This window comes from Rana temporaria, chromosome 2 (genome assembly GCF_905171775.1).
Source record: "Rana temporaria chromosome 2, aRanTem1.1, whole genome shotgun sequence".
In the NCBI taxonomy this organism is placed as follows: Eukaryota; Metazoa; Chordata; class Amphibia; order Anura; family Ranidae; genus Rana; species Rana temporaria.
Genome location: NC_053490.1, coordinates 539,670,702 through 539,685,265, shown reverse-complemented (window position 1 = coordinate 539,685,265; position 14,564 = coordinate 539,670,702). Strand labels below are relative to the sequence as shown.

Below are 14,564 nucleotides of genomic sequence, written 5' to 3'. Positions count from 1 at the left end.
CAAGGACTGTAAAGTTGTCATCAAGTGCACAGAATGCAGCAGCGAAAGACATGTGACAGCTATGCATCCTACTCCACTTACAGACAGCCCACAGCAGCTACCTACCTCCACCCCTCTCTCAAATCATGGCGGGGAGCAACGAAGCCACGCTCTAGCCCAGGAGAATGTTTCTTCTTCATGCACAGAAGTCTGTGGAGAAGGTTTAGATCACAAGTGCTGTGCCAAGATATGCCTTGTTAAGGTATACCCAGAGGGTCAACCTGAAAAAGCTGCCAGGATGTATGCCATAATAGATGAACAGAGCAACAGATCCCTGGTCAAGCCTAAATTCTTTGAGATCTTTGGCATTGAGGGTCATGCCACACCGTATACTCTCAGAACCTGTTCTGGTCGCGTAGAGACTTTCGGCAGAAGGGTCGATGGGTTCATGGTGTCTCATATCGAAGGGAAAGAGGGCATACTCCTACCAACATTAGTCGAGTGTGACCAGATACCAGACGAAAGAGAAGAGATTCCTACTCCAGAGGTTGCATATCACCATCCTCACTTAAGGCACCTTGCTGATGAGATTCCCGCAATGGACATGAATGCTGAAATCTTAGTCTTGCTAGGAAGAGACATTCTTAGAGTACATAAGGTACGTGAGCAGTGTGATGGACCTGAGGATGCCCCTTATGCACAAAGACTTGATCTAGGCTGGGTAATAGTGGGCGATGTATGCTTGGATAGAATGTGTACATCATCTGAGATCCACTCCTTCAAAACTTACATGTTAGGAAATGGACGCGCATCCCACTTCAAAGAGTGCCCTCACCATTATGAAATAAAGGAGAAGCCTCTTGACATCATCCAAGTACCTGATGCCACTCCTATCCTGTGTGATGACAACCTAGGTACCACAGTGTTTTGTACCACAAGTGACGACAACAAAATAGCCTTGTCAGTTGAAGACAGAGAGTTCATCAAAATAATGGACAAAGAATTCTTCAAGGATGAGTCTAACAGCTGGGTTGCACCATTGCCTCTTCGTGCTGCAAGGGTCAAACTGCCAAACAATCGGGAACAGGCTTTATCCAGATTCAACTCACTTCAACGAACATTAAAGAACAGGCCTGAAATGAAGGACCATTTCATTACCTTTATGAAGAGGATCTTTGACAATGAGCATGCTGAGCCAGCTCCACCTCTTCAAATACAGGATGAGTGCTGGTACCTACCCTTCTTCGGAGTGTACCATCCACGTAAGCCAAAACAAATTAGGGTAGTGTTCGACTCCAGTGCCAAGCATCAGGGCGTATCCCTGAACGATATTCTTCTCACTGGTCCTAACCTTACCAACAACCTTGTAGGTGTACTCATGAGGTTCAGAAGAGAGCCAGTTGCCATAACTGCGGACATTGAACAAATGTTTCATTGCTTTATTGTACGAGAAGACCATAGGAACTTCCTAAGGTTTCTGTGGCACCGTGACAACAACATGAACAATGAGATGATTGAATACCGCATGAAGGTTCATGTTTTCGGAAATAGCCCCTCACCTGCCGTCGCAACATACGGTTTACGAAGGACTGCTCTTGATGGAGAACAGGAGTATGGCGCAGATGCTCGACATTTCGTCGAGAGAGATTTCTATGTGGACGATGGACTTAAATCTTTACCTACAGCGGAAGAAGCCATAGACCTGCTCCAAAGGACACAAGTTATGCTTTCTGAGGCTAACCTCAGACTACACAAGATTGCCTCAAACAGTGTTGCTGTTATGAAAGCCTTTCAACCTGGCGATCATGCCACAGGGTTTAAAGATTTAAATCTGGGGATGGACATGCCACCTGTGCAGAGAAGTCTGGGCCTACGGTGGGACTTATTAAAGGACAGCTTCGGCTTTCAAGTCAGCTCTGCAGACAAACCATTTACCAGGCGTGGAGTTCTGTCAGTGGTGAACAGCCTATACGATCCAATGGGATTTGTGGCTCCCATCACCATACAAGGTAAATCCATACTTAGACAGCTCTCAGAGACTATCAAAGATTGGGATGCCCCACTACCAATAGACAAACTTTCAAGGTGGGAGTCCTGGAAACAGTCGTTACATGCCTTAGATGGAATCCGTATACCACGCTGCTACACTCCGACTTCCCTTGCTACCAGTCGGAGGAAAGAGCTGCACATCTTCTCAGATGCATCTACTGAGGCCATAGCGGCTGTTGCCTACCTCAAGGTAAGGGATTCAGCTAATCTAACCCATGTAGGGTTTCTGTTTGGGAAAGCTAAGTTAGCACCCAAGCCTGAACACACAATTCCTAGGCTTGAACTTTGTGGGACTGTGCTAGCTGTAGAGATTGCAGATTTCATACTGCGTGAGCTAGACATTCAGATAGATGACATCAAATTCTACACAGACAGCAAGGTTGTTCTGGGCTACATATACAACCAGACTAAACGTTTCTATGTCTATGTCAGCAACCGTGTAGAAAGAATAAGAAAATCATCTAAACCTGAACAATGGCATTATGTTCCATCTGAAATTAATCCTGCAGATCATGGCACCAGGCCAGTGTCTGCGAGTGCCTTCGTAAATTCTTCTTGGTTAACAGGTCCTGAATTCTTGTTGGCTGATCCAGAAGAAACCACGGCTGACGTCTTCAGTCTTCTAGAACCCGACAAAGATCCAGAGGTTCGTCCTGAAGTTAAAACCCTTGTCACCAGAACTGAACAAAGACGTGCCTTGGGCTGTCAACGCTTTGAACGTTTCTCCAAGTGGACAAGGCTGGTACGCACCACCGCAAGGTTAGTTCATATTGCACACTGCTTTCACACGAAGCTCACAGATGCTCACTGTCAAGGTTGGCACATGTGCCAAAAGCTTCTTTCTGCAAAGACATTGCTGAAGCTGAACTGATCGTAATACGCAGTGTACAACCGGATGTCTTTGGCTCAGAAATCAGACGTATCCGTGACAAGGGGAACATTCCAAAAAACAGTCCAATTGCTAACCTGAACCCATTCATTGACAATGATGGCACGTTAAGGGTTGGTGGACGCCTAAACAAGGCTAAGTTCAGTGAGCAAGAACAGAATCCTCTCATTATACCTGCTCGCCATCACATCACCACTTTGCTCATACGGCACTACCATGAAAGGGTGAAACACCAAGGTAGACACTTCACAGAGGGAGCCATAAGAGTTGCAGGCCTTTGGATTATAGGGACTGTAAAGACTTTCATCAGACCTATCACGGAACTCATTTTGCTCTTGCCGTTTGGAGACTGAACTTACTTGGGTATGCTGTTGGATCCTACCTGCGACTTCGAGAAGGAAGTATCTGGAACTTTAGTTGTCACAACTTGAAGCCTTATATTATAGATGTTGTTGCATTATATGCATGTTCTCCATTATGTCTTTCAGGTTTTCAAGACATCAAGCAAATTGCGCTGTTGTTTATTTGCATAACTACCGTTGTATTATGTAAATAGTGGCATTATCATGCCAGACGGGGAGTGTGCTGCCCCAATAGGGGCATAGAATATGAGATACATAGCCTCAGTTAATATTAGCATTGTTATATAGATTAGAGTCTATATAGTGTGGTTTGCCTACTATTTTCTCATAGCTAAATCTATGTGTTATCCTATGCTGCCATCTAGTGGCCTTTGTTGCAATGCACATGTTTATGTGAATCTTTGAGTTACCACATATTTTCACTGTATGTATGCCCCTCCCTGCTTCCTGTGTGGAGTACTTCCTGTGTCATCTCTCCAGCCAGCAAGCCACATGTAGAAGGACACTCATGTACTCTGCCCAGGGTAGGAAAGGCATCATCTTTTGACCGCACAATACTATCACCATTCATCTGCTGTTCCTGTTATCTGCTGTAACCCCTGAAGTTAAGGAATAAACACCTCTTTTGAATGAATCGGTATTGACGAGTTCAGCTGTCTGACAAGGATTGTCCACAGTGAGTATATCTGCTTATACAGGCCAGGCATAGAGGTCTCAGCAAGGGATATATCGCTATCACAACAATCGGAGTCAGAATACAACCCCTGACGCTATGCCAGTGACTGTGGGTGGGATACACTCTATTAGGCAGCAAGTGAACATTTTGTCCCTGAAGTTGATGTGAAAAAAAAGCAGAAATGGAGTGTAAGGATTTGAGGACTCCGACCAGAGCCAAATTGTAATGTCTAGATGACGGGGTCAGAGCAACTCCAAAACTGCCCCTCTTGTGGGATGTTCCCAATCTGCAGTGGTCAGGACCGACCAAAAGTGGTCCAAGGAAGGAGAACGGGTGACAGGGTCATTGGTGGCCAAGGCTCATTGGTGAGCAGCGAAGGTTGGCCCATGTAGTCCAATAGAAGAGCTACTGTCGCCCACATTTCTCAAAATGTGAATGCTGGTTCTGATAAAAAGGTGTCAGAACACACAGAGCATCGCAGTTTGTTGTGGATGGGGGCTGGGTAGCCGCAGACCGGTCAGGGTGCCCATGCTGATCGTGTCCACAGCCAAATGAGCCTACAATGGGCATGTGAGCATCAGAACTGGACCACAAAGCGATGGAAGAAGGTGGCCTGGTCTGATGAATTCAAGAATGGTTTGAGGAACACAAAAACAAGTTTGAGGTGTTGACCAAAATTCTCCAGATCTCAATGAAATTGAGCATCTGTGGGATGTTCCTCTTATCCTGCATTCTCTCTGCTGTAACAGCGCCACCTATGTAGGGAGGGTGAGCTACACCTACCAAGCTTCCAGCAGAGATGTTTCCCAACTCATTTCCTCAGAGATGGTGTTTTTTATGACTCTGAGGGGTTGGACAGCCAACAGTATTATACTACCCCAGGCTGGAGGAACCACGAAATGGTCTACTTGGTTTCTCAAACAACTTACAGGACTTAAAAGATCTGCTACTGACCGCTTGGTGGCAGATACCAGAGCATACCTTCAGAGGTCTACTGGAGTCCATGCCATGATGGGTTATAGTGCGTGGTCATAACGGTATGACTGATCGGTTATACGCAGTGGGAAATGGATAGAGAGGAGATACCGGGGAAGGTATGAAGTGCTAGATAGGGGGATGGTAAGGTGTCATCATGGAGCTGTGAAGCAATTTTCCAGGTTCTTGGTGGGTTTGGTCTTTGCGATTGGTGCCGGATATCTGGAATTATAATGGAGATTCATCACAGGACAGAAGATGATGGAGTTCGTCCTTCAGGCTCCAGACTGTGAAATGAGGATATTGCTGGAATTCGGGGAGATGTCACATCGCTAAGAAGAAAAACAAGAGAAAAGTCAGATTTCATACTGAGCAGCAATTATCAGACTGTCCCGGCCAGTGGTGTATTTAGGTTTTGTGCTGCCCTAGGCCTGACTAAACTCGTGCACCCCCTAATTTAAATATGACCCACCCCTTCCTGTTAAGGCCACACCCATTTCTGTTTAAGACCCACTCTGACATTTTCAAGTGGGGACACTAGTTCTTGGGGTCGGGGGTCGGGGACATTGCATTCCCTTAATTTGCATAGATTTCCTCTCACTTCCTGTTTGGCTATGAGGCAGGACGTGAAGGGAAATTTCTGCAATGGGACAGGGATAGTAAAAAATAAACTGACTGGGGCTCTAACCCTCCCTTACTCCAGGGGTCTTCAAACTACGGCCCTCCAGTTGTTCAGGAACTACAATTCCCATCATGCCTAGTCATGTCTGTGAATGTCAGTGCGTTACAAGGCCTCATGGGATGTGTAGTTCTACAACAGCTGGAGGGCCGTAGTTTGAGGATCCCTGCCTTACTCTATCCAAAATGAAAAAAAAAGTGTTGCCTATAGTTCTACTTTAACCAAAAGTTTCTGATAATCTCATGGAGAGGACTAAGAAGATATAACCATGCCAATGGTGCAGCAGAAAACATAGAGCACAGTGAGGAAGGTTTGTGGTCCAGGATGATAGGACAGTGAAAATTAGAAGCAGCTGTAGTGCAAGCCGGCGGGGACGCTTTACGTGCTGCCCCCTGCAAAGTGCTGCCCTAGGCCTGGGCCTTGTTGGTCTAGGCCAGGTTACACCGTTGGTCCCGGCACTGGAAGGAACCTTATGTCCTTGCTTGGGTTCTGAAACTGTCATCTCAGTCATTGACTACAGATACATTTCCTGTGATTCACTGGGGTTTCTGTAAAAGTGTTGCCAACCGTCAGTATTTTTACTGGCAGCCAGTAAAAAAACAAGCAATTTTCTCCTGCCAGGAAATGCCAGTAAAAGCAAAAAGTTGCCAGAAAAAAATATGGCTGTGACACTCAGCTTGGTCTGGAGCTGAGTGCCTACTACAGTGTGATCAGAGGGTCTGGCGGAGGCGGTGACTTAGCATGTCGTGTGACGTCATGGTGCAATGGAGCTAAGCAGAGCAGTCAGAGCCTCGTGTGCGTATCTGCAGTATGGGAGCAAGGCAGGCTGGGACCGGGACCGTCAGTGCTGTTTAGACTGGAGGGGACTGAAGGGACCACTTGGCTTGGAGAGAGACCGTCACTGTGACTCAGGAGGGGACGTGTTGTGACAGTGAAGTCTCATCATCATCTGTGCTATTACACATTGATGTCAGTGTCACTGTGAGAGTCAATTTTATGTGTGTGTGCCGCCCATTCTAATTTCTTCCCCTTCTGGGCCCGGTCCCTGAGTTACTTACTTATCAAAAAAAATAGGAAATATTTTTTTTGCCTAATTATCTACCTTAAATCAGGGCTCGACAAATCCCGGGCGCCAGGTCGCCATGGCGACTAGAAATAGGGCCCTGGCGACTTGGCTTGGACTGGGGCCATCTGGTGGTGAGCCGTTGGTATTACAAGTTATTACCACCAGATGTGAGCTGGCGCCATCTGGTGGTGGCCGTTGGTATTACAAGTTAAGCATTACAAGTTAAACAGCAATTCTAATGTAATTTTTCACTATTTTCACTGCCATCTTCTTCCCTCTAATTAGAACCCCCAAACATTATATATATTTTTTATCCTAACACCCTAGAGAATAAAATGGCAAACGTTGCAATACTTTCTGTCATGCCGTATTTGCGCAGCGGTCTTACAAGCGCACTTTTTTGGTGAAAAAAATTACACTTTTTTAAATTAAAAAATAAGACCATAGTAAAGTTATCCCCATTTTTTTTTTTATATTATGAAAGATAATGTTACGCCGAGTAAATTGATACCCAACATGTCACGCTTCAAAATTGCGTCCGCTCGTGGAATGCCGACAAACTTTTACCCTTTAAAATCTTCATAGGCGGCGTTTAAAAAAAAATCTACAGGTTGCATGTTTTGAGTTACAGAGGAGTTCTAGGGCTAGAATTATTGCTCTCGCTCTACCAATCGCGGCGATACCTCACATGTGTGGTTTGAACACCGTTTACATATGCGGGCGCTGCTCACGTATGTGTTCGCTTTCTGCGCGCAAGCTCGTCGGGACGGGGCGCGTTTTCTGGCTCCTAACTTTTTTACCTGGCTCCTAGATTCCAAGCAAATTTGTCAACCCCTGCCTTAAATCATATTGCTAAATGCATATTTTATTTGTTTGTAGCCTAAATACAGTAATTTGCACCTAAAACTGTAATTTTGTAACTTTTGGAAATGCCAGTAAAAACTTGGCTGTGCCAGTAAATTTTGGGTGTTGTGTCAGTAAATTTCAATCTGGTAGGTTGGCAACACTGATCTATAATATAGCACAGGGAAAGACTTGCTTAGGAGGTAATTGCACACAGTTTTGTCACACACTGCCCTCTATGGGAGTCCACCCTTATGTGCTTTACGTCTAGAGGAAAAACAATTTAATCTCCAAATACGGAAAGGTTTCTTCACAGTAAGAGCTGTGAGAATGTGGAACAGACTCCCTCCAGAGGTGGTTCTGGCCAGCTCAGTAGATTGCTATAAGAAAGGTCTGGATTCTTTCCTAAATGTACAGAATATAACTGAGTACTGACATTTGTAGGTAAAGTTGATCCGGGGAAAATCCGATTGCCTCTCGGCGGATCAGGAAGGATTTTTTTCCCCTGCTGTAGCAAATTGGATCTCATGCTCTGCTGGGGTTTTTCGCCTTCTTCTGCATCAACTGTGGGTATGGAGTTGTGTATATTGGATTATATAATAATTTTTTTTTTTTTTTTTTAGGTTGAACTGGATGGACGTGTGCCTTTTTTCCAACCTGACTAACTATGTAACTATATGTAATACAGAACCCAAGTGGTCCATGGGCTCCTCTCTGCTCTATCCTTGCCTCACCACACTTATGGACCGCATGTCACACATCTGCTACTCTCTATAGATCTCCTGAGGGGGAACTCAACGTTTTCTAATGAGAAGGTAGCCAGACCTGGTCACCTTCACCCCTGGATGCCTGGTCCCTGCTGCTCCGTAGGTGGCTCTGACCCTCTTTCTTCTCTGGACCTCTCTGTAGTCCACTCTATCCTTGCCTCACCACATGGACAGCATGTGACTCCCCTGCTACTCACTCTAGATCTCCAGAGGATGGACTCAGCATTTTCTAATGAGAAGGTAGCCAGATCTGGTCACCTTCATCCCTGGTTGCTTGGTCCTTGACGCTTTGTACAGTAAGTGGCCCTGAACCTCTCTCTACTTTGGACCTCTATGTAGTCCATGGGCTCCTCATCGCTCTATCCTTGCCTCACCACATGGATAGCATGCCACACATCTGCTACCCTCTAGAGATCTTCTGAGGAGATTTTTTTTTTTTTTATGTCACAATGTAGAGAATATGATTTCCTATCATCTGTGCCCAGTCTTGCCACACAGAGTTAATCCAGCTCTAAACAATCCTCTTTTATTATTCAGTGAAATAAAACAGACTTCCAGATAAAGACCAAAGTCCTTGCTTGAGTGACAGGTTATTTACATATCTTGTGCACTAGCTTGCAGACATGCACAGCTTCTTGTCTATGGGCCGGATTCAAAGAGATTTGCGCATTATTTACGGAGGCGCAGGGCAACGTTTTTGCCCTGCGCCCCCGCAAATTTGCTCCACTGCCCTTGATTCACCGAGCAGAAGCTCCGTGAATTGCGCGGGCGCGCCGGCAAAATGCCCGGCGCTAGAGCACGCAATTTAAATTATACCGTAGGGGTGGGAATCATTTAAATTAGGCGCGTTCCCGCGTAGAGCGCATGCTCCGTCGGGAAACTTTTCTGACGTGCATTGCATTGCGTCCAGCGCCATTCACGATTCACTTACGCAAACGACATAAAATTCAAATTTCCCGACGCGGGAACGACGGGTATACGTAACATGGGCTGCCCCTGCTAATAGCAGGGGCAGCCTTGCGCGAAAACCGCCGTACGTAAACGACGTAAATTGCGTACGCAGGGCTCGCGCAACGTTGTGAATCGGTGTTAGTATGCAATTTGCATACTATACACTGAGCACAACGTGAACGCCACCTAGCGTCCACCGCAAGAATGCAGCCTAAGATATGCGGGCATAAGAGCCTTATGCCACGCAGATCTTAGGCTGCAGTCGGCGTAACGAGGTTCCTGAATCAGGAGCACTCGTTACGCCGGGGGAAGTAAGCAATTGTGCTGTGTAACCTATGGTTACACAGGCGCACTTGCTTCTTGAATCCGGCCCTATGTATATTTTGATGGCTGTTTAAACTGAACTGTGGATCACCCCATATTTTGAAAACATTTAATCAAAACACGGGAAAGACAGCCAATCCTGGGAGAGCTGGACGGGAGAGGGGGAGAGGGGAGGGGGATGTGAATTGTGCACTTTACGGAAGCTGTGCATGTCTGCAAGCTAGTGCACGAGATATGTAAATAACCTGTCACTCAAGTAAGGACTTTGGTCTTTATCTGGAAGTCTGTCTATTTCACTGAACAATAAAAAGAGGATTGCTCAGCGATGGATTAACTCTGTGTGGCAAGACTGGGCACAGATGATAGGAAATCTTATTCTCTACATTGTGACACCAAAAAAAATTGGGGTTTACATCCACTTTAATCCCTGGTTCCCTGGTCCCTGCTGCTTCGTAGATGGCCCTGGCCCCCTCTCTACCCTACTCGTATGCGACATACAATGAAAGGGTAACTTCACAGAATATGTGGTACAAACATAGTAACATACATATGATCGCTAATTAGTGGTATCTGAACTAAAGGTAAGTAATCTGAGGATTATGACACAGGAACAACTCTGTAAATATACAAGGTACCCAGATACCTAGGGGGTGTGAGACTAGGGCTTCGCCTTGACGGGTCAACTGATCACTTACAGTACAATAGGGATTAGCCCCGGTACCCTTGGAGAATTCGGGTATACGTACATGGGGAAAGAGTACTGCAGGGTGGCCAATTTGGGTCGAAACATACCAGATTTTGAGTTTAAATGGAAGAAAATGGGTATAGGAGAAAAAGGAAAGAAAGAGAGAGATTGGAGGGAGGGAATAGGGGGGAGGGAGGAGGCTTATAGGTGAAGTGGGGGGGTAAAAGTCCACCTAGAGAGTGAGGGCCACTCTCAGTCCGCCAAACCGTCTGATGGCCATGGTTTGAAACAAGAGCCTCTGGCAGTCAATAGGGCCAGACTATGTATCGCGGAGGTATTCCTCTGAGAAGCGGAACTGGGTCCTCTGCAGTCAGGTTTAGCCTCTCCTTTCCTCCCGAAGTATTAACATTCCTCTCAGGTAGACAGGGGCGGACTGACAGCTCATGGGGCCCCCGGGCAAAAGAAGATCATGGGGCCCCCTGTGTCCCCGCCCACGTTCAAGCTATATCCACACAAAGTCCCACCTACATATTGCACTGCCCACATTGCAAATAATTTCTCTACACAATGTTCAAAATAAATGTTTATTATAGGAATTTAATTCTTGCCACTGATCACCAATGTAAGGAACATTCTTCTCACTGATCACCAATGTAAGGGACATTCTTCTCACTGATCACCAATGTAAGGGACATTCTTCTCACTGATCACCAATGTAAGGGACATTCTTCTCACTGATCACCAATGTAAGGGACATTCTTCTCACTGATCACCAATGTAAGGGACATTCTTCCCACTGATCACCAATGTAAGGAACATTCTTCCCACTGATCACCAATGTAAGGGACATTCTTCTCACTAATCACCAATGTAAGGGACATTCTTCTCACTGATCACCAATGTAAGGGACATTCTTCTCACTGATCACCAATGTAAGGAACATTCTTCTCACTGATCACCAATGTAAGGAACATTCTTCCCACTGATCACCAATGTAAGGAACATTCTTCTCACTGATCACCAATGTAAGGGACATTCTTCCCACTGATCACCAATGTAAGGAACATTCTTCCCAATTTTGTTTATTAAAAGTCTTGCAAACAAAAAGCATAAAATCACTATAAGATATACATAAATATACACATATTTACATAAATGAAAATAAATATAGCAAATCTGCTCTCAAACAAAAGACTTTACAGCAAAGCAAAAATCATGTAATCACCAGGAAAGTAAATCTTAATACAAACTCACACCACTACACCAGACAAACCTGCAAGGTCAAGAAACAAACCCGCACCCATTATGCATGCAGCCCTTCTAATAAACGTCCAACACCATACATCTACCTATTTCTACCTCAATTACCCGCCGGCGCGTTACCATATCGGTTTCAAAAAGTACCGCAACTCCGCTGCAGGGCTCAGCCGCAAGAGACCAAAAGGAGGGACCGCATCTCCACTCCCTTTTTGCCAGGTGGACATCGGCCAAAGTATGGAGCCAGGTCTCTTGCAAAAATAAAATCTCAGCATCAAACTCGCTGAGCAAAAATAAGGCCATATCACAAGCTCTTGCAGATTTAATGCTGGCGACATTAATGGTCGCCACCTTTATCGGAGGGGGAACTGCCATCAGGATGATTGGGGTAGTCGTTTCTTGACCTTCACCACACTCTCATCACCAGAAACCGCTCTCTTCAAACAACGTGACTCATCCATAGATGAAAAAGAAGAAGACAAAGACATCTTTTCACCTGACAACACATTAAAGGTGTTACCAAGGGGAACCCCTCCTGGATCCGACTCTGAGGAAGAGACGACCGGTTTTCTTGTCTTTCTCTTCATTTTCTTCCTCCTCCTAATCTTCTCCCACCCCTCCTCATCCGAATCCCCATCAATGGAATGTGAAACATGGGGTACGGACACCCTTCCATCAGCCCCACCCCCATCCAGCACCCCCACATTCCCCTGACCACGCTTGCGCTGCCGAGGGGCAGGGACTGGAGGCTGAGTGGGAAGATCCGCTAAACCTGCCCCCCCAGCAGCCTCCGCCAGTCTGGAGGATCTACGAATAGATGGATTAGGGACAGGAGGGACAGATTTAGGGACCACATCTCTAGGGGGAACAGAAACAGATGTCACAGACACAGAAGGGACAGACTCAGGGACCACATCACTAAGGGGAACAGAAACAGATGTCACAGACACAGGAGGGACAGACTCAGGGACCACATCACTAGGGGGAATAGAAACAGATGTCACAGACACAGGAGGGACAACAAGAGTTTCAGTGGCCTCATCCTCCTTATCCAGCCTCTGCAGCTCAGCCTCCAACCCTGGCAGGTTATGTAATGCCTCCGGGCATTGACTGTACGGGTGACCAAGTTTTTGGCACAAATTGCACCGAATGTCAGTACAGTCTTTAGCCAAATGGCCAAGCTCCTGGCACAAAGAACATTTCTTGCGGGTGCAGGTGGAGGCAAAATGGCCCTTGTCACCACATTTATTGCACACCTTAGGCTGACCCTGGTAAAAAATGGTCAGCCTGTCCCTCCCCAGAAAGGCTGAACAGGGCAGATGTTGAACAACATTTCCCTGCACCCCCAATTTTAGTGACACTGTCCAGGCCCCTGTCCATATCCCATGCTGATCAAGGACCTTCCGCAGTGGAGCGAGGACCTCGCCATATCGGCGTAACCATACTACCAAATCAGCCTCTGGGATGGATTCGTTACGCACAAGGATCGTCACTGATTTTATTAGAGGCTGCCTGGAAACCACCTTTGGCATCCAACTATTCCACTGCGGAAGGTCCCTGCGCCCCCTAAAACGTTCCCAAAATAAATCCAGACCCTCAGGTTTTACAAAGGATAAATCAAATTCCCAACTCCCAACGGGACAAATCAAAGCAAAAATGTCTGCGACTTTGAACCCCATTTCCAGGATCAACTCGGCCACCCTCCCCCTTACTGGTGGGGTCCCCTCCCCTTCCCACTTCAGCTGGACCACATTTCTCCGCTTATACCCACCAACCATCCCCCCACCAAACCCCCCCAAATTGTGACCACCAACATTTGCACCATTCCCCCCACCCTCCTTGGTGCGATTCCCCAAAACCGACGCGTAACTCCCAGCAGATAAAACATTTGTTTGTTTTGAACCATCTGACACATTTGCAGCAGATATCGATTGCACAGATTTGGTCTGAACAATCGGCGAGTCTTTCCTCTGCTGAGCAGGGGGAGGAATGTCATTTTTATTTTTCCCAGCAGTATTAACCCCTTCACCACCCACCACATCCATTGTTTTATCATTACTGTCATTTTTAGAACTTGCTGGAATATTCACAGTTCCTGCAGTCTTCCCAGCAGTGTCAGTTCCCACTGCTGTGCTTGTAGAAGCTTCAGCTGGTCGGTTCTCTTCTGTCAGGACAGGGTTGTCATCAGGGGATAGTGCAGGCTGGTCTGATACTGCAGCAGGTGAAACCTCCATTGCTTCTTCCACTGCACATGGTGCAATATGCTGATCCCCTCCCCCACCACAGGGAGGCTCAGGTGAGGCAATCTCATTGCTGGTAACAGGCATACCTTGTACAGAGGAACTACAGGTCCCAGCAGAAACTCCAGGCAGCGCTTTGCACAAGGCCTTCCCTTTCTGCTCCTTAGTCAGGACACCGTCCACCACAGCAGGTTGGGCAGACATGTTGGAAGACAGTGAGGTGTGCTGACATTTCTCCACCTGTACTGGCTTGGCTTCAGGGACTTCTGTATTAGCAGGCTTGTTTGCTCTCAGGGGTGACTCCATCTCCTGGATACATTTCAGGGTGCCATGCTCACTCTCAACCCCCTGGCTGGTTGCCATCGGCGATTCCAAGCCCTGACATGGAGGGAGAGGTGCAGAGGCAGATGAACCCGCGTCATCCATTATCTGAGGCTGGTCCCTGGAACTTGCTGTCTGGCTGGCAAATCTCCTCTCATTATCAAACTTTTCTCCACTTTTATCTTTCAGCTTTTCCAATAATAAAGATTGTTCCTTTACCTTTTCCTCCAATTCCTGCAACTCAGGCTTCATGGCCAAACGATTTTTACTCCAGGCCTGGAAATACTTGATTTTGAAGGATTTGTGTTCAGCCTTCAAAATTTTAAGTTTTTCTTCAGCTCTTCCAATCGCCCTAAAACGATCAATGCTCTTCTGACTGAAGACATTCGCATCCACAGCAGGGCCTGGACCTACAGACAGATCCTCCACCTCCTCCTCACTAGGCCCCGTATCATCAGGGGGATCCGTCCCAGGGCCTCCCCCAGGATCAGGCATTGTTCC

At 46.6% G+C, this 14,564-nt stretch overlaps 1 long non-coding RNA gene across 1 annotated transcript in view; it reads right to left on the bottom strand.

Moving 5' to 3' along the window:
- Positions 1 to 4,768: 4,768 nt before the first annotated feature.
- Positions 4,769 to 14,564, bottom strand: part of LOC120928121 — a 32,664-nt gene continuing 22,868 nt past the window's right edge. Inside the window, exon 5 of the long non-coding RNA XR_005747172.1 lies at positions 4,769 to 5,262. This is a non-coding gene — a long non-coding RNA (uncharacterized LOC120928121). The remainder of the gene's footprint in view (positions 5,263 to 14,564) is intronic.